At 33.3% G+C, this 21,960-nt stretch overlaps 1 pseudogene; it reads right to left on the minus strand.

Annotated features, from left to right (window-relative positions):
• Nucleotides 1-2,366: 2,366 nt before the first annotated feature.
• On the minus strand, nt 2,367-11,200 carry LOC114025454 (annotated as a pseudogene).
• Nucleotides 11,201-21,960: the final 10,760 nt, after the last annotated feature.

The following is a 21,960-nucleotide window of genomic DNA, read 5'->3' on the forward strand; positions in this document are numbered from 1 at the left end:
GAACTAGTTATATTTGTTCTTAAAGCTCTTAAAGAATCTTGAATGATTCTAATACATGGGTGGGAGTCACCTTATTTTAAAAGAGCCCATAGGCTGTATTTTGTTCTACCATATCAAATGCTTTCATATTCAACTGACAAAACAGGATTTTATATTCTCTACATCATTGTGAAAAGGTACATATACGGCCCATCATTTGACACAGTGGCTTGTTCCCTACTAATACTCCCTGTATATACCTGATCCTTATAAAATTTTTGTTTAAATGGGAAAGAAAAAATACAGGTCATGAGTTGTTGTTGTTTTCTTGGTGATCTTTTTTTTGGAATGAAAAAAAAGTCCAAGATATTTTCATAATTTTCAAATCTTTTCTCCTTTAAACAGCTTTTAAATTGGTCCCTCAATACACTCACAATTTTTTCAACTCTAGCATGCATTATGTACACACACACATAAACACACATACAAATTAGAAATTAGCGAGAGTGCATCAAGCATGTTACTATCTCTATCTATTTATATATTCATAATATATTTATATATTTATAGTAACTTAATAAGACTATAATCTTCCCCTCTCAGAACTAGATGAATCTGCCAAAAAATAAACAAGAATGAAGTCAAAGAAGTGAATAGAAATTTAGAAAAGCTAGCTATGATAGTTTTCTGATAGAATTGAACAGGAATAGAAAGAAATATACTTTTTTCTCAGTGGTTTATAGTACCTTTACAAATATTGATTATACAATAAAGCATAAAAGTTTATAGTTAATAATGGAAAAACAGAAATATTAAAAGGATCCTTTTCGGATTACAGTACAATTAAATTACATTTAATAAGAGACCATGGGAATATAGATTAAAAACTAATTGAAGACTAAAAACTAATTGAAAACCTTATCTTAAACAATGAGTGGGTTAAAGAACAAATGATAGAAACAATCAATAGAGAATTAAAGAGAATGATAAAAATGAGACAACATACGAACACTTATGAGATATAGCGAAAGCAGTAATCTGAGGAAAATGTATATCTCTAAATTCTTGTATAAATAAAGCAGAAAAAAAGCAGACCAATGAATTGGGTTTGCAATTAAAAAAACTAGAAAAAAACAAAATTAAAATCTCCAATTAAATACTAAATTAGAAAGGCTAAAAATTAAAAATGAGATTAATAAAATTAAGTATAAAGACCATTATATTAGTAAAAAAAACTTATGTAAAAACAATAAAATAGATAAATCATTGCTTATTATGATTTTTAAAATGAAGAAAAACAAATCACTAGTATCAAAAATGAAGAGTGAATATACTACTAATGAAGATGAAATCAAAGCAATTACAAGGAGTTATTTTGACCAATTATATGTCAATATACTTAACAATTTAAGTAAAATGGAAGAATATTTATAAAAAATATAAACAGCATAGATTAACAGAATACAAAACAGAATATCTAAATAGACCAATTTTAGAAAAAAAGAATTTGAACAGGCTATAAAATGAGCTTCTTAAGAAAATGCACCAGAGGGGCCTCTAGGTGGTGCAATAGATAGAGCACTGGCCCTGGAGTCAGGAGGATCTTAGTTCAAATCCCACATCAGACCAGACACTTAACACTTACTAACTGTGACCCTGGGCAAGTCACTTAACCCCAACTGCCTAAAAGAAAAAAAGAAAAGGCATCAGGACCAGAAGGATTTACAAGTGAATTCTATTAAACATTTAAAGACCAACTAATTCCAATATTAAATAAATTATCTGGAATAATGGACAAAGAAGTAGCCCTTACTAAACTCTTTTTAGGAAACAAATATAATACTGCTACCTAAACCAAAAAGAGTAAAAATAGAGAAAGAAAACTATAGACCAGTTTCAATAATGGATATGGATGCAAAAATCTTAAATAAAATACTAGTCAAAAGATTACAATATATCATAAAGATTATACATGATGACTAAGCAGGATTTATACCAAGAATGCAGAGATGCTTTATTATAAGGAAAACTAGTAATATAATTGATTATATCAATAATAAAAGGAACAAAAATAATATGATTATAGCAATAGATGCAGAAAAAAGTTTGACAAACTATAACACTCATTTCTATTAAAACATGAATAAGTGTAGGTATAAATGGAATTTTCTTTAAGCTAATAAAAAGTATTTACCTAAAATCATAAGCAAGCATTATTTGTTTTTTTTTTTTTCAAATGATACAGTATTTATTGGGGTTTTAGTCCTTTAAATTATAGACTGACATGAAGATAAAGAAGGATCATAGGTGACCATCAGCCCTCTGCCCCCAGTTGCATGCAGCCAGCAATCCTGGGGGAGCAGAGGGGGACTGGGCAGGTGGAGGGCTCACTTCTTGACCACCTCTGCCACAGTGGCTTCAGCATCTGCCAGGGCCTGGGATGCCAGGAACTGGGCACGATCCTCCTGCAAGGCAACCAGCTGGTCTGCACTGAGGTCCTTCACCACATGGGTACCTAGCGAGCTGGCACTGCCAAGGATGGACAGCACAACTGAGGACAGGGGGACATCTTGCAAAGCAAAGGCCTTGTCCTGAGCCTTCACGTGGGTGATCTCATACGCATGCTTCATGGTGATCAACCCAGCCACCTCATGCCCTGTGTGCCTGGCCCCTTTTTCTATGCCAGCCGCTGCCTTCAGGAAGTAGGAAACTGTCCATCTGAAAGGAACTGAAGAAAGCAAAAGGAAAGGAAAAGCAGGCAACCTAGAGTTGCCCTAGAGTTCCAGCCTTGCTGATTTCAGCCCAACACCAGGTAAGCTGCCAGAACCCTACAGCCTCCAATTGCCAACATAAGAGGCCCCAGCACACAAAGCCACTGACCAAGACCTAGGCTTCCAACACAAGAAGCTTGGGTCAGTGCCCTCTGCTTTGCAGCAGGAGAGCTCAATCTCTTTAATGGCCAGGGAATAAGGAAACACCATGAGCAAAAAGAAACATACCATAGATTCATATTATGAGAACAGTGACGATCAAGGCAGAAATTCTAAAGAGGACAACATTGTCAACAAACCCACATCTGAGACCTCAAAAGGGAATGTGAACTGGTCTGAAGCCCAAAAAGCCTTCTTAGAAGAGCTCAAGAAGGATTTTAAAAGTCAAATGAGAGAGGTAGAAGAGTTCTTAAAAAATACAATTGGCCAACTGGAAAAAAAAGGACACTGAAGAAAACAAATCCCTAAAAAAATACAATTGGTCAAATGGGGAAGGAGGTACAAAATCTAAATTTGTTAAAAATTAGAATTAGGCAAATGGAAGCTAATGACTCTATGAGAGAGCAGGAATCAGTCAAACAAAAACAAAAAAAAATGAAAAAAATAGATGAAAACGTAAAATTCCTCATTGGTGAAACAACTGACCTGGAAAATCGATCCAGGAGAGACAATTCAAAAATTATTGGTCAATTTGAAAATTGTGATGAAAAAAAGAGCCCAAAGAGTATCTTCGAGGAAATCATAAAGGAAAACTGCCCAGAGGTCCTAGAACCAGAGGTTAAAATAGCCATGGAAAAAATCCACCAATCACCTCAAAGAAACAATTTAAATATCATGGAGCCACTGTCAGGATTACACAGGACCTTGAAGCTTTTACATTAAAAGACCACAGGGCATGGAACATGATTTTCTGTAAGGCAAAGGAGCTTGGATTACGACCAAGGATCAACTACCCAGTGAAAATGAGCATGATCTTTCAGGGGAGGAGATGGATATTCAATGAAATAGGGGACTTCTAAACCTTCCTGATAAAAAGACCAGAGCTCAACAGAAAATTTGATTTTCAAATACAAGACTCAAGAGAGACATAAAAAGGTAAACAGGACATGAAAGATACAATATTTTGTTAATAAGGGCAAACTGTTTACATCCCTACAAGGGAAGATGACACTTGAACTCTTGAGAACTGTATTGTTATTACACCATGTTAAAGGAGTATACATATATGTTGACTTTGATATATGGATCCAAGGAAGTGGATTAATCTGATCTAAGAAAATGTACTGAAAAAGGAGGAGGCAGACAAGGGTAAATTACATTACAAGAAAAGATACAAAAACCTATTACAGCAGAGGGAAAGAAGTGAGGGAGTTAAGCATTGTTTGAACCTTACTCTCATCAGATTTGGCTCAAGAAGGGAATAACATGATCAGTTAGGTATAGAAATCTAACTTGCCCTTTAGGCAGTAGGAGGGAAAAGGGGAAATAAAAGGGAGGGGGAATAGAAGGGAGGGAAGAAGCAGAAAGGGAAAAGGGGAAAAGGGAAAAGGCTAGGAGGGACTGAGGGAGGTGGTAGTCAAAAGCAAAACACTAGTGAAGAGGGGAAAAAGAGAAAGGAGAAAGCAAAGCATAACTGGGGGGGAGGGGAAAGGATGGAGAGAAAGACAGAGATAGTAATCATAACTATGAATGTGAATGGGGTGAACTCTCCCATAAAATGGAAGCAGATAGCAGAATGGATTAAAAAACATAATACTACAATGTGTTGTTTACAAGAATCACATTTGAAAAAGTGTGACACACACAGGGTAAAGGTAAAAGGCTGGAGCAGAATATATTGTGCTTCAGCTGAAGTAAAAAAAAAGAGGAGTAATAATCCTGATCTCAGACAAAGCAAAAGCAAAAATAGATCTTATCAAAAGAGATAAGGAAGGAAACTATATTCTGCTAAAAGACACCATAGACAATGAAGTAATATCATTACTAAACATATATGCACCAAATGGTATAGAATCCAAATTCTCAGAGGAGAAGTTCAGAGAATTACAGGAAGAAATAGACAGCATGCTAGTGGGGGACCTCAACCTCTCCCTCTCTGAACTAGATAACTCTAACCACAAAATAAACAAGAAAGGAGTTAAAGAGGTGAACCTTAGAAAAGATAGGTATGATAGACCTCTGGAGAAAACTTAATAGGTATAGAAAGGAATATACTTTTTTCTCAGTGGTACATGGCACATGCACAAAAACTGACTATGTACTAAGGCATAAAAACTTCACAATCCAATGCAGAAAGGCAGAAATATTAAATGCACACTTTTCAGATCATGATGCAATAAAAATTATATGTAATAAAAGGCCATGGAAAGACAGACTCAAAAATAATTGGAAACTAAATAATCTAAACTTAACAAAATGATTGGGTCAAACAACAAATCATAGAAACAATCAATAAATTCATTCAAGAAAATGACAGCAAGGAGACAACATACCAAAACTTGTGGGATGTGGTGAAAGCAGTTCTTAAGGGAAGTTTTATATCTCTAAATGCTTACATAAATAAAATAGAAAAAGAGGAGATTAATTAATTGGGCATATAACTAAAAAAAATGAAAACAACAAATTAAAAATCTTCACTTAATCACCAAATTAGAAATATTGAAAACCAAAGGGAAAATTAAGAAAATTGAAATTAAGAAAACTCTTGAACTAATAAGTAAAACTAAGAGCTGGTTTTATGAAAAAAAAACCCAATAAAATAGATAAAACTTTGGTCAATTTAATTTAAAAAAGAAAGAAGAAAACCAAATTACTAGTATCAAGAATGAAAAGGGTGAATCTACCACCAAGGAAGAGGAAATTAAAACAATAAATAGGAACTATTTTACCCAACTGTATGCCAAAAAATTTGACAATCTTAGTGAAATGAATACATATTTACAAAAATATAAATTGCCCAGATAAACAGAAGAGGAAGTAAAATACTTAAATAACCCTATCTCAGAAAAAGAAATTGAACAAGCCATTGATAAACTCCCTAGGAAAAAATCTCCTAGGCCAGATGGATTTACATGTGAATTCTATCAAACATTTAAAGAACAATTAATTCCAGTACTATACAGACTATATGGGAGAATAGGTGAAGAAGGAGTCTTACCAAATTCTTTTTATGATACAAATATGATACAAATATACATAAACCAGGAAGAGTCAAAACAAAGAAAAAAATTATAGACCAATTTCTCTAATGAATATAGATGCAAAAATTTTAAATAAAATATCAGCAAATAAATTACAGCAACTTATCATAAGAATAATACACTATGACCAGGTAAGATATATACCAGGAATGCAGGGCTGGTTCAATATTAGGAAAACTACCAGCATAATTGATCATATCAACACCAAAACTAACAGAAACCACATGATCATCTCAATAGATGCAGAAAAAGCTTTTGACAAAATACAACACCCATTCCTAATAAAAACACTAGAGACCATAGGAATAAATGGGGTTTTCCTTAATAAATAGCATCTACCTAAAACCTTCAGCAAGCACCACATGTAATGGGGACAAGCTAGAAGCATTTCCAATAAGATCGGGGGTGCAACAAGGATGTCCATTATCACCATTGTTGTTCAATATGATACTGAAAATGTTAGCTTTAGCAATAAGAGAAGAAAAAGAAATGGAAGGTATTGGAATAGGCAAAGAAGAAACAAAGCTATCACTCTTTGCAGATGACATGATGATATACTTAAAGAATCCTAGAGAATCAAGTAAAAAACTACTTGAAATAATAAACAACTTTAGCAAAGTTGCAGGCTATAAAATAAAGCTACATAAATCATCAGCATTTCTATATATTACCAACAAAGCCCAATAGCAAGAGATAGAAAGAGAAATTCCATTTAAACTTACTGTAGACATTACAAAATATTTAGGACTCTACCTCCTAAAACAAACCCAGGAACTCTATGAACACAATTACAAAACACTTTTCATACAAATAAAGTCAGATCTAAATAATTGGAAAAACATCAGTTGCTCATGGGTAGGCCAAGCTAACATAATACAAATGACAATTCTACCTAAGCTAATTTACTTATTCAGTGCCATACCAATCAAACTACTTAAAATTATTTTATAGAGTTAGAAAAAATAATAACAAGATTCATTTGGAAGAACAAAAGGACCAGAATATCAAAGGAACTAATGAAAAGTAATGCAGGGGAAGGTGGCCTAGCCATTGCAGATCTTAAATTGTATTATAAAGTAGCAATCATCAAAACTGCTTGGTACTGGCTAAGAAATAGAGTGGTAGATCCATGGAATAGGTTAAGTATGCAAGACACAGTAGTCAATGACTATAGTAATCTCTTATTTGATAAACTCAAAGACCCCAGCTTCTGGGATAAGAACCCACTCTTTGAAAAAAAACCTGCTGGAAAACTGGAAAAGAGTATGGCACAAACTAGGCATTGATCAAAATCTCACACCATATACCAAAATAAAGTTAAAATGGGTTCATGATTTAGATATAAAGGTGGATACTGTAAGCAAACTGGGAGAGCAAGGAATAGTTTACCTGTCAGATCTATGGAGAATAGAAGAATTCATGACCAAACAGGAGATAGAGAACATTACAAAAAGCAAAATGGATAACTTTGATTACATTAAATTGAAAAGTTTTTGCACAATCAAAGCCAATGAAACTAAGATTAGGAGGAAGGTAGAAAATTGGAAAAACATTTTTACAACCAGTGTCTCTGATAAGGGCCTCATTTCTAAAATATAGAGAGAATTAAGTCAAATTTATAAGAATACAAGTCATTCCCCAATTGATAAAAGATATGAACAGACAGTTCTCAAATGAAGAAATTAAAGCCATCTATAGTCATATGAAAACATGCTTTAAATCACTATTGATTAGAGAAATGCAAATCAAAACAATTCTGAGGTACCACATCACACCTATCATATTGACCAAGATGACAAAAACAAGAAAATGATAAATGTTGGAGAAGATATGTGAAAATTGGAACACTAATGCATTGTTGGTGGAGTTGTGAAATGATTCAACCATTTTGGAGAACAATTTGGAACTCTGCCCAAAGGATTATAAAAATGTGCATTACCCTTTGACCCAGCAATAGCACTTCTAGGGCTATATTCCAAAGAAATCACACAAATGGGAAAAGGACCTACATGCACAAAAATATTCATAGCAACTCTTTTTGTGGTGGCAAAGAATTGGAAAATGAGAGGATGCCCATCAATTGAGGAATGGCTGAACAAGTTGTGATGTATTAATGTAATAGAATACTATTTTGCTGTAAGAAATGATGAGCAGGCAAACTTCAGAAAAATCTGGAAAGACTTGTATGGTCTGATGCTGAGTGAAGTGAGCAGAACCAAGAGAACATTGTACAGCCATGTTGTGTGATGACTAATATTGATAAACTTAATCCTTCCCAGCAATACAAGAATCTAAGACATTTCCAGAGGCCTCATGATGGAAAGTGCTATTCATATCCAAAGAAAGAACTATAGAGTTTGAATGCAGATCGAAACATACTATTTGGTATTTTTTTTTTCTTCTGCTGAGTTTTGTTTCCTCTTTCTGCTGGTTCCTCCTATTGGTTTTAATTCTTACTTACAACATCACTAATGTGAAAATATGTTTAATAGGAATGTAAATGTATAGCCTATATCAGATTGTGTGCCATCTTGGGAGGGTGGTGGGGAGGAAGAGGGAGAAAAATTTTAAACTTAAAAGCATATTGAAGTGATTGTTGATAAGTCAAAATAAATTTATTAAAAATATTTTATTGGAAATCCTAGAATTAGCAATGAGACAAGAAAAAGAAACAGAAAGAATCAGAACAGGAAACAAGGTAATAAACCTATCTCTTTTTGCAAATGAAGTGATGATATGCTTGGAAAATGCAAAAGACTCAACCAATATGTTAGTTGAAACAATTAATAAGTTTAGTAAAGTAGCAGGTTATAAAGTAAATCCACATCAATCATCAATAGTCTTATATATCACAAACAAAACTCTGCAAGTAGAGATTGATAGTAAGAGATGCCTCAATTAAATCAACTCTAGACAGTATAAATTACTTGGGAACATACCTGTCATAATAAACCCAGAAACTATATAAACAAAAATATTAAAAAATTAACTTCTTATAAAAATATCAGATTTTAAAAATTGGAGAAATATTAATGTTCATGGGTAGACAAGGCCAAAATAATAAAAAAGACAATTTTAAATAAAGTAATTTATATATTCAATGACATCCCAATTAAATTACCAAAAAGAATTACTGAGTTAGAAGTAAATAACAAAATTCATTTGGAAGAACAAAAGGTCAAGGATATCAAAGGAACTAATAAAAAAATGTAACGGAAGAAGGTTTAGCATTACCAGATATTAAACTATAATATAAGGCAGTAATTATCAAAACTATCTGTTACTGGCGATGAAGTAAAAAGATAGATCAATGAAATAAAGTAGACACACAATTTACATTAACAAATGACTTTAGTAAGTTTGTGTTAAACAAGTGTAAAGGCTTAAGTTTTAGTGATAAGAATGCAATATTTGATAAAAAATTGTTGGGAAAGCAGTAGTAGAAATTGAACATAGATTAATATCTAACACCACTTACCAAGACAAGGTCAAAATGGATATATGATCTAGATATAGATATATTACAATAAAATTTAAAGAACCTGGAATATATTACCTATTAAACTTATGGATAGGTGAATAATTTATGAATAAACAAAAGGGAGCAGTGAGAGTTGTAAAACAGATCATTTTGATTACATTAAACTAAAAAGGTTTTGTACATATAAAACAAATGTAGCCAAGAAGAAAAGCAGAAAATTGGGGTTGGGGAATTTATAGACAGTTTCTCAGGTAAATGTCTCATATCTCAAATAAATAAAGACTTTGTCAAGTCTATAAGAATACAAGTCATACCCCAATTGATAAATGGTCAAAGGATATGAAGAGACAGTTTTCTGATGAAAAAAATTGAAACAATTTATTGTCATATGAGAAAAAAATCATCATTATTGATTAGAGAAATTCAAATTAAAACAACCACATGATATAATTTTATATCTATCAGATTGGCTAAAACAATTGAAGGAGAAAGTGACAAATGTTGAAGGGGATATTGAAAATATGGCACACTAATTCACTGTTAGTGGAACTGTGAAGTGATCCAACCATTCTGGAAAGCAATCTAAAATTATACCTGAAGACTTATTAAACTGCCTTTGACCCAGCAACACCTAGTAAATCTGTTTCCATAGATGATTAGAGAAAAAGGAAAAGAACCTATATGTTCTAAAATATTTATAGCAGCTCTTTGTAATAGAAAAGAACTGGAAATTGTGGGATTGCCCATCAATTGTGGAATGGCTAAACAAATTGTGGCGTATGATTGTGACGGAATACTACTATGCTATAAGAAATGATGAGTTTGGTGTTTGTAGAAAAAACATGAATAGATTTGCATGAAATAATGGGAGTGAAATGAACAGAACTAAGAGAACATCTTTATAGTAACAGCAATATTGTTTTAAGAACAACTTTGAGCAACTAAGTCATTTTGATTATGATAAATACCCAAATTAACTATAAAAGATCTATGAAGGAAGACATCTGCATCCAGAAAAAGAGCTGATCAACAGAAGTACAGAATGATTTTACACATACAAACATATATACTGACTTGTGTCTAATGATAGCCATCATTAAGGCTTGGGGGGCAGAGAGGAGGAAGAAAAAAGGGGGGAAAAGAAAGTTATATGATACCTTTATTATATATTTAAAAGTAGGGGCAGCTAGGTGGCACAGTGGATAGAGCACCAGCCCTGGAGTCAGGAGGACCTGAGTTCAAATCTGGCCTCAGACACTTGACGCTTACTAGCTGTGTGACCATTTAACTCATTGCCCAGACAAAAAAGTAAAATAAAATAAAAAGTAATAGCATGTTGTACATAATAGATTTGCACTTTCATGTGCACTTATCTTTTTTCTATTATGTTATAGAAATGTTTGTTTTGTTTAAGTTCACAATAAAATAAAATAAGATATATTTATATATAATATCTCTACAAATAGATATAGATATAAATGTATACATACATACTTGATGAACACTGGCTGATTTCTAATTCTGATTACAATTCTAATTCTAATTCAAAACAATAATAAATAGTTTAGAAGTACATAGTTATCTATCAAATCTCAAACTTAAGAACCTTTTTTGCAACATATATGACCAATTGTCATATACTAATTATCTATAAACCTCCAGAAAGAGGTAATAGAGGGAGGCAGACCAATTTACTCTTTTCAAATTCTTAAGAAATATTTTTATGAATAAAACCAATATCTGCCCATGAACCAACACTTACTGCTCATGGTTGCATCTTCTCTGGCCAAGAAAAACAAATTTAATCCTACTTCTATAAGGAAGTTTTCCAAATACTTGAAGACAGAGATTATGTTCTCTCTTCATTTTCTCTTCTTTAGAATAAATATCTCCATTTCTCTCAGCATTCTAGTCAATCACTTCTGAACATATTCCAGTTTTCATATGTCCTTACTTAAATACAGCATCAATATATGAATACAGTAGTCTAGATCAGATTTGATAAGTGGACAGTATTAGAGGGTTATCACCTCCTCATTGTGTAGATTTAGAAACTTTATTTTTTTCTGACTACTATGTTATACAACATTGTGATTTCATACTATTAAATTCACCCATTCAATAAATTTCAGTGGTTTTTTTTAATACCAGAATACAAAGAGGTGTATGTATATCTGTGTGTGTGTGTGTGTGTGAGAGAGAGACAGAGACAGAGACAGAGACAGAGACAGAGAGAGACAGAGACAGAGACAGAGAGAGAGCACTGACAGAAAGTGTCAAAATATTTGTCAAATTTTATGACTACTAGCAACACCTGGTGATTCACATAGGAATATACAAAATTATCATCTAGGATTTATAAAGGATTTTCAAAGATTAGGAATTACTCGGGTTGGGGGGGATAAAGACTTTAGGAGACTAGATGTTATATTCAATATATAGCCATCTATTAAAGACAAAGGTATTAGAGGAGAAAGTCAGATTTGGAAAGTAAATAGTTGGTTAAGAAGGTATTTTTAGAAAAAAAATTATATTGTAAGTCATGGCTTACAATACACAAATGGTGGCATATAGTTAGAAATCAAATATACCTAACAATTGGTAGGAAACTTAGAATATTGCAAATTTAATCAAAATGTTAAATTAAGAAGCAAAGGGGAGGCAGAAATCTTGCTTTATCCCTAGAGTAGATGTGTTTGTGTGTATGTGTGTGTATAGACACACATATTCAGGAAGGCAGCAAATCTCTGCTGCCTTTTTAATATCTGATGTACAAATATCTTACTTGATATCCCTATTCAGGGAATCACTAACTTGCTATGTTATCTTTTTCTTCCTCTAACTGTTATTATATGACCTATCATACAATGCACACTGGTAGCGCCAGTATAAGCAGGTTTTTTTTTTCTCCATGGACAATGCATCCAGAGACAATGTAGAAAAGGTCTAATTTTTCAGTCATATTGTTTCACCCTCAAAGCTCCTGAGCCAAGTGAGAATCCTCTTCTACCTTTTCTTGTCTTCTTTCTTATTTCCTCATTAAAGTATTTCCTTCATCCTTTCAAGAAACACTATATTTTTCCTGCCACCTGTAAGATGTGTTCCTCACTTTATTTTGTAAAAAATAGTCATAGATTCTAGTAAATAAAAGTATGACCATAGCAAAGTTGCTATGAAGCTAGTTTTGGATTTCATTTGTGAAATATCTCAGAAATTTTTATCTTGTCCTCCTCCTAGTCCTAATCTGGTAGACTCTTATGTAGAAATAATCAGAAAGTGGCCTGATTGCTGGTAAAGAAATCAAATTTATAAATACATGTTGAACTGAAGGATAGAAACAGCATAAGCGAGGCACTATACACTTGGAGTTTATCTGCCTCAATATAAATATCGTTGAATCAAAGCATCTAAACTATGTCTACTATGAATTATCCAATATAACTTTTTATTCTAATTCTAATATAACAATTTGATATTCCTTCATAAATATTAATTAGCCATGACATTTGAAATGGTATCCAAAACACAATGAAATGTGTGGTTTAAAATCCATTCCTTCCATATAAAGTGGCAAAGCAAAGAACTGTTTGAAAATCCCACAGCACATTTCACAAGCTGAGTTCATTAATGTAAAAGTCATAGGCAATTAACTGTAATGGATAAATTATATTCTGTCTCCAGCAAAATCTATAACCTTCTTACAGTTTCTGTTCTGCTTTTTGTATTGCGTTCAATTGCTGATGTTGCAAACCCTGCAATGGACAAGGTTTCACTATAGATGAGAACATGACTCTAAGCATTTCTTCAAAGGCACAGAAGGGCAAATGATTTATAAAAAACTCAGAATAACACACTACCTTCCAAATCACCATAGGAAGAAACATTTTACAAATCACTCCTCTCCAGGTAGCCACAGAGCATCGACTCCAACATATCTAGGAAATTGCAATGATGGTTTTCAACTCTGGTGATTTACACTTCATTATTTCTGTGAAGAAACCTTCACAGATTGTGTATTCACATGTCTGAACATTTATAGAAAAATCAAAGAATCTCTCATGTAGAAATGATTCAATTCAATTCAACAAATATTTATTGGCATCTACCATATTTCATCAACTGCTAGACTAGGAGATAAAACAACAAAAAAAGGCATATTACCTAACTTCATAGAACTTACAATGGACCTGAAATAAAGATTTTTCAGCCTTTTAAAGGAAAGACTTCATACGCTTGATAAAAGCTCTTTCAAGTTACTTTTCTCTCAGTATTTTTTCAAATATCACATCCCAGAAGAAATTAAAAATAGTTGAAAGGGGAGATAACAGTAAAAATTAATCCAGAAACATTACATTTAGATTAAAATTAATTCAATATATTATGTGTACTTGGAAAACAAAATGATTATTGAGTTAATAATGCAAAGAATGTTATAACAAAAATGCATGAAATAAATTATGTGGTTAAACAACATCTTTTTTATCACTTGGTCTTTCATGATGTTACTCAAAAATGATAAATTATTTCAATTCATTCTTTATTAAAGTTCTATTCTGATATTTCATGATGGTGTAGGGGTAGATAATACTATTTTTGGAAGTGATACCAAGTACAAATATGCTCTGAGAAGTATTATCAAGGTGGGAAGGCTTGGAATATGAGTCTGGACACAAAATGTATGTCGAATGAATGAACAATCATTCTTTAAGTACTTATTATGTTCCAAACACTGTGCTGAGTTCTTGAGATAAAAACACAAAAGCAAAACAAACCATCTTTTCACATGCCTAATATTCTAAAAAGGGGAAACTAAATACACAGGTGATTGGTAACCAATAAGGGTGTTTTCATCTGGTCTGTGGAGACACAGGGATAGTGGCTAGAGTTGTAAGGGAATTGATTGACATATCCTTTCTAGTAGCAATGATAGTAATTATTTGATTACAGTTCCAAGAGTAAAAGGTGGAAAACAGGCAAGAGTGAGGAAGGATATAGTATCAGAGTGGATAGCAAAAAGAAGAAAAGGAGGATGAACTGAAATGCAAAGCATGTCTGGGACTGGTTAGAGATAGTGGAACATGTGAGTTTCCATTTATACATATACTAATTAGGTCAAACACTAGCTGTGTAACCCTGGGCAAGTCACTTCACTCTGTTTGCCTCAGTATCCTGATGAGTAAAATGAGCTGGAAAAGAAAATCAAACTACTCCAGGATCTTTGGCAAGAAACCCTCATTGAAGTAACAAAGGGTAAAAAATGACTATACAACAAAAAAAAGTTCTAGGCCAAGAGATCACCTTCAAGATTGCTGAATCTCCATAGAGGATACCCACAGAATCTCTTTAGTTTTAGATTTTCAGTACCATGTTACAAACAGTCAGTCTGACATTTCTAACTAGATGTCATGTAGGCACCTCAAACTCAACATATCTAAAACAGAACTCATCTTTCCTCCCAAATATTTCCTTCCTCTGAACTTTCCTATTAGTAACATGTTTCCAATTACCCAGGTGTTCAGCTTTGATGTCTTTCTCACTCTTTTTATGTCATATATCCAATTCATCAGCAAATATTGTGTTTTCTATCTCTACAATTATTCTTTCATACACATCCATCTCTATTAATACAGTAGCTATGCTAATGCAGGTTGTTGTCACCTCTCACTTGGGCTATTACAGTAAAATTCTAATTGGATTTCCTACTTCAAGTCTCTCCCCAAAGGTATTTTTTTTTATAATTCAACAAAATACTAATAGAATTGAAGCAAAGTAACAAAAGGGTAGTAATATCAAGAAGATAAATTAAAAACAAAAATCATAAGAGAAGGGGTGGTAATATTTCTAGATCTCATATCATATTAGAAATAGGAATTATTGAAGCTATATGGTAATGGATAAAAAAATAGAAGAGATGAGTGAAGTAAAAGTTTATTTTTTAGTTTAGAAAGATGTATACATCCTTTGAGATTTTAAGTTTAGAATATGTTATAATCTTACATTATTCTGTGTCTAATTATATACATATATATGAAATACACATATATGAGTGTGTTGCTATGAACATCAATATTGATAGCTATATAAAGAAGAAATATGGTATAATAGAGTCAATCCAAGAACTAGAAAGAATTGGATTCAAGTATAACCTCCAACACAATCTAGCTCTGTGACTCTGTTTAAGTTACTTAAACCCTCAGTCCTCTAAGCAACTCTCTAAGATTATAAATTACAAAGATGACAACCTGAATTTGTAGGGATAGTTTCCTCATTCTGACAGTTCCCTATACTAATCATATCACATTGCTCTCTATAGCTATAGCTTATTTGAATCTATGATTTCAATAGTGTAGGCTATACACAACAAAGTATTTCCCTCCACTTGGCAGATCTTCAACTGGTCTGCAATGTCTATAGCCAGAGATTCCTGGGACACTTAGAGTTGAACTGATCTGATCAGCTTCACATACCTAGTATGTTTCAGAGGTGAGTCATGAACCCAGGTATTCTGGCTTTGATACCAACTCTTTATCTATTAAGTGAATACTATAAAATCCAAATTGAAAAAAAATTCTGAATGCAAAACGTTTATACTGTTAAAAAGGCAGCAGAGAACATTATATAACTTATAACTGTGAATAAAGAAAGAATTTGTTACAAAAGCCAAGAAAGAAGAGAGTTTTGAGCCTTAGGGGGTAATTGACAATGTCAAAAGTTTAGAAGTCATGTAGAATGAAAACTGAAAAAAGGTCATCAGATTTAACAGTGAAGAAATCATTGCTATCCTTGTATGGAGTACTTTCAGTAATAGGGTCAGAAGTCAAAGCAAAACAGGTTGAGAACTGAGTGTCTGATGAAGAAGTGGATGCATTGAGTGTCAATAGTTCTAGGAGTTTGGCAGTCAAAAGAGAGAGAGAAATAGTATGACAGTTTGAGGCAATGTCAAGGTCAAATGAATTATTTTAAAGGATGTGTTGGAATATTTTTAGGTACCAGAAAGAAATTGAAGATAAGTAAAAAAAAAGGAGGGGGGGTGGCAATACATAGACTTATTTCCTGAAGGGAAAAAATGGAATTGAAGGCAAAATTAAAGAGCTGGCATTATAAAACAGAAGGGTGAGAAGGGCTAACTTTATCCAAAGACTTCATTTAGGTAGGAAGAAATTAGGTATAAATCTTTAAGGGTTTTGAAGTGTGTCCTAGGAAAAAGAACATAATCAATGGTCTTGATATTCTTAGTAGTGACAGGTCATCTGCCTAACAAAAAGGAGTAGGAGGAGTGGGGACTTTAGGAGAGTGGCAAATGCTTGAAAATTCCACTGTGAGAAGCTGGAATAGGTAGATTTATATAGAGAAAAATGTTTTGCTTGTGATGAAATAACAGGAATTTATATTGGACCTAGGTAGCACAGCTGTAAAATTGATTCCAGTGGCATTCAGCAGCATCATAGTGAATGGTTGGAGAAGAACACAGGATTAGAGAAAACAAACAATGTAAGCAATTTGAGGTGGAGGCCTTTCAGTTCTTGAATGAAAGGCAATGGAGCAATGAAATAGGTATACAAGACAATGTGTAACTATAGGCGTACAATTATGAAGAAATAAAAGTGAGAGAAGAACAAATGTGATGACAAGAGAGATAAAAGAACTGGATGTCATTGTGAGTATGAAGACTAAGTTTAGGAGCAATGAGGTAAATGGATAGAAAGAAAGGAGACTGTAATTGGAAAGAGAAATGCCAGAGTTTAGAATCACACATTTAGCGCAATTATGTATTATGATTCTATTAAATGTCTGATGATCTCTTTGAGTATCTAAGGGATGGTGAAGATAAAAAAAGTTAATGAATTTGGAACCCCAAAACATATATATGTTGCTATGCCTTTAATAGCCCCAAGTATGAAAGCAGAGACTGGATTAGAGAAGAAAATTGAACTGACGTTTGTATGGGAGAGAGAAGAGGGGCAAGGGGCAAGAAGGCAGCAGATTTCTGGGGGTGGAGTCAATATAGAGGAGTAGAGAAAGCACTCCCCAAAATTCTCCTCAAAACAACTTTAAAATAATGACTCAAATTGAATTTCTTAGTGTCAGACTCAACAATAGTTCAGAGTGAGACATTCTTCCAGCCCAAGACAACTCTGGAGGCTGGAAAGAATGATCTACGACATAGGGGAGGAGGCTGATCTAAAGCTCATATGGTTGAAACACCAGTGGTGCAAGTAGGTGGTGGCAACAGAAGTAGCAGCAGCAGCTCTAGTAGCTGTCAAGCCAGAGACAGTAAGGGGGCCTGATGACTCTTAAGGAAGAGATCACAGGGGGATACATGTGCTAGCACTGGATGCAGGATCAGATGCTGTTTGGCAACTTCATTGCCTATACCTACTTCTGATTCACAGTACAGGCCCAGAAAGGAGCATTTTTTTTTCAAAAGGAAGCAGAAACTCTGAGGAACTGTATCAATTTTGGTCACAGGGGGTTAGGGACCCTGAGGAACAGTATCATTTCTGGTCCAAAGGGATGAAGGCCACTGATGAACTTTAGCTATTTCAATCCCAAGAGATTGGGGGCCCTTCCCAGGTAAGGACCAGAATGCAGACCAAGAGAACAGTGACTACACCTCTCCCCTAATCATATCACCTTGGAAGAACCAAAATCTTCCAAACCCCTACAAGTAGTTGCTCTGAAAGCAGTAGTTCAAAAAAGTCCAAAACTTCAGACACTGCACCTCCCCCCCCCACCATGCAAGGAACATAGCCCAACTCTAAAATAAAAGTGTAAAATTTAAAAATAGGATGGAAAAAATGAGTTAACAACAAAAAAGAACCTGAATATAAAAAGCTACTATGGTGAGAGGGAAGATCAAGACACAAACTCAGAAGACAATGAAGTCAAAATAGCTATAAGCAAAGCCTCAAAGAAAAAAAAGCAAATTACACACAAGTCCAACAAGAATTCCTAGAAGAGTTAAAAATTATATTCAAAATCAAATAAGAGTGGTAAAAGAACAATTAGATAAAGAAATGAAAGCAAAGGAACAAAATTATGAAAAGACAATTAACAACTTGGTAATAGAAGCACAAAAAAATACTGAAGAAAATAACACCTTAAAAAACAGAATTGGCCAAATTGAAAAAGAGATACAAAAAAATCACTAATGAAAATAACTCCTTGAAAAGCAAAATTGGTCAAATGGAAAAAAGAAATACAAAAATTCATTGAAGAAACAAATTACTTTTTTCATTATTTTTAATTAATTTATTTTGATTAATCAACAATCACTTCCATCAGCTTTTGAGTTTTAAATTTTTCTCCCCCTCCCTCCTCACCTGCCTCCCCAAGATAGTGCTCAATCTGATATAGGCTATACATACACAATCTTATTAAACATATTTTCACATTAATGATATTGTAAGTAAGAATTAGAACCAATAGGAGGAACCACCAGAAAGAGGAAACAAAACACAACAGAAGAAAAAAAAATAGCAAATAGTATGCTTCGATTTGCATTCAAACTCCATAGCTCTTTCTTTGGATGTGGATAGCATTTTCCATTATGAAGCCTTTGGAGATCTCTTAGATCCTTGTATTGCTGAAAAGAGTTAAATCTATCAATATTAGTCATCACACAACATGACTGTTATTGTGCACAACATTCTCCTAGTTCTGCTCACTTCACTCAGCATCAGACCATACGAGTCTTTCCATGCTTTTCTGAAGTCTGCCTGTTCATTATTTCTTATAGCACAATAGTATTCCATTACATTCATATACCACAACTTCTTTAGCCATTCCCTAATTGATGGGCATCCTCTCAATTTCCAGTTCTTTGCCACCACAAAAAAAATATTTTTATACATGTGGGTCCTTTTCCCATTCATATGATCTCTTTGGGATATAGCCCTAGAAGCACTATTGCTGGGTAAAATAATTACTTAAAAATCAGAATTGGGCAACTTGAAGGTAATGACTCCATGAGATGTGAAGGGGGAAAAAAGTACAAATTCAAAAGAATGAAAAAAGAAGAAAATGTGAAATATCTCATCTGAAAAATAACTGACCCAGAAAATAGATTGAGGAGAAGTAATTTAACAATTATTTGCCTACCTGAAAGCTGTGATAAAAAAAAAACATCCTAGACATCATATTTCAAGAAATTATCAAGGAATAAAAGACCCAATATCCTAGAACCAGAGAGTAAAATAGAAATAGAAAGAATCCACTGACCACCACCTAAAAGAAATCCCAAAATGAAAACTCACAGGAATATTATAGCCAAATTCCAGAACTCCAAGGTCAAGTAGAAAACATTGCAAGTAGGCAGAAAGAAAACATTTAAACTCCATAGGGCCACAGTACAGATCATATCAGATTTAGCAGCTACCAGATAAAAAGAGAGGATAGCTTGGAATATATTATGAAAGACAAAAATGCTGGAATTTCAACCAAGAATAACCTACCTGGCAAAATGTAATGTAATCCTTCCAGGGAATAATGGATATTTAATGAGATGTAGGACTTTCAAGCATTCCTGATGAAAGACCAGAACTAAAGATAAAAATGGACTTTCAAATAAGAAACTAAAGAGCAGCATAAAAAGGTAAATATGAAACAGAAATCATAAGGGACTCAATAAGGTTAAACTGTTTACCATTCTATATGTGAAAAATGATACATATGTCTTCTAAGAACTTTATCATTATTAGGGCAGTTAGAAAGATTCTATATAGAAAGAGGCTGAAGATGTGAGTTGACCATGATGGAATGATGTACAAAAAAATGGATAGGTAAGAAAGAGGAATGCCCTGGAATAAGGGGGAAGGGAGAGGAAGAATGAGGGAAATTACCTCACATAAAAGAGACATGGAAGAAAGAGATTTTACAGTAAAAGGCAAAATGGGGTGACAGGTATCACTTGAACCTCACTCACATCTAAATTTTTTTGAAAAAAGGATATACACACAATTAGTAATAGTAATCTATCTTACCTAACAAGGAAGTAGTAGGGGAAGGGGATAAGAAAAAGGGAGTTGACAAGAGAGAGGACAGATAAAAGAAGGTGCTGGTCAGAAGCAAAACAGACTTTAGAGTAGAGAAAGGATTAAAAAAAAGAGAGAGAGAAGCATATATATATAAGAGCATAAGATGGAATGAACTGCACAGTTTGTAATCATAAATGTGAATGTGAATAGGATGAATTCACCCATAAAACAAGATGAGAGCAGAATGTATTAGAAACCAGAATCCAACAATATATTGTTTACAAAAAAAATACTCAAAACAGAGAGAAACACAGAATAAAAATAAGGTACTGGAACAGTACTATTATGTTTCAGCTGAAGTAATAAAGGCAGGGGTAGCAATCATGATCTCAGACAAAGCAAAAGCAAAAATAGACCTAATTAAAAGGGATAAGCTGGAAATACATCTTGCTAAAAGGAATCATTGACAATGAAGTGATATCAATTCTAAATATATATATACCAAAATACATAGCACCCAAATTCTTAAAGAAAGTGTTAAATAAATTACAGGAGGAAATAGACAGTAAAATTATACTAGAAGGGTGCCTGCTTAACTTAACTATCTCAAAGAATAGGAAATTGAGTGAATGCCCATCAATTGGGAAATGGCTGAACAAATTATGCTATATGATTATGATGGAACAGTGTTGTACTATAAGAAATAATGAGCAAGATGGTTTCAGAAAAAAACCTTGGAAGACTTATATGAATGTATGCAAAATGTTCTGGTTCTGCGCACTTCATTTTGCATATTCATACTTGCATACGTTTTGCATATATGCATACCTTAAAACTGTGAAACATTTGGCTACTATGATCACAACAATGATCCAAGACAATTCCAAAGGACTCATGATGAAAAATGCTATCCACCTCCAGAGAGAACTGATGAACTTTGAATAGAGATTGAAACATGCATCTATTTTTACTTTTTACTTTTTTTTATTTTATTTTTTGTCTGGATTTTCTTTTATAACATGGCTAATATGCAAATATGTTTTGCATTACTTCACATGTATAACATGTATATCAAATTTCTCACCTTCCCAAGGAGGGGAGAGAAGCAAAAGGGAGGTAGAGAATTTGGAACTCAAAATTTTTTTCTTTTTTATAAATGACTGTTAAAATATTTACAAGTAACTAGGACAATGATAAATGTTGGAGAAGATATGGGGAAATTGCACTAATGCATTGTTGGTGGAGTTGTGAAAAGATCCAACCATTTTGGAAAGCAATTTGGAACTATGCCCAAAGGGCTATAAAAATATGCATACCCTTGAACCCAGCAATACCACTTCTGGGTTTGTATCAAAAAGAAATCATAAAAATGGGAAAAGGAATCATACATATGTACAAAAATATTTATAGCAGCTCTTTTTGTGGTGGCAAAGAATTAGAAATTGAGAGGATGCCCATCAATTGGGGAATGGCTGAACAAGTTGTGGTATATGAATGTAATGGAATACTATTGTGATATAAGAAATGATGAGCAGGAAGACTTCAAAAAAACT

Source organism: Vombatus ursinus, unplaced genomic scaffold (assembly GCF_900497805.2).
Source record: "Vombatus ursinus unplaced genomic scaffold, bare-nosed wombat genome assembly UNPS02014830.1, whole genome shotgun sequence".
Classification (NCBI taxonomy): Eukaryota; Metazoa; Chordata; class Mammalia; order Diprotodontia; family Vombatidae; genus Vombatus; species Vombatus ursinus.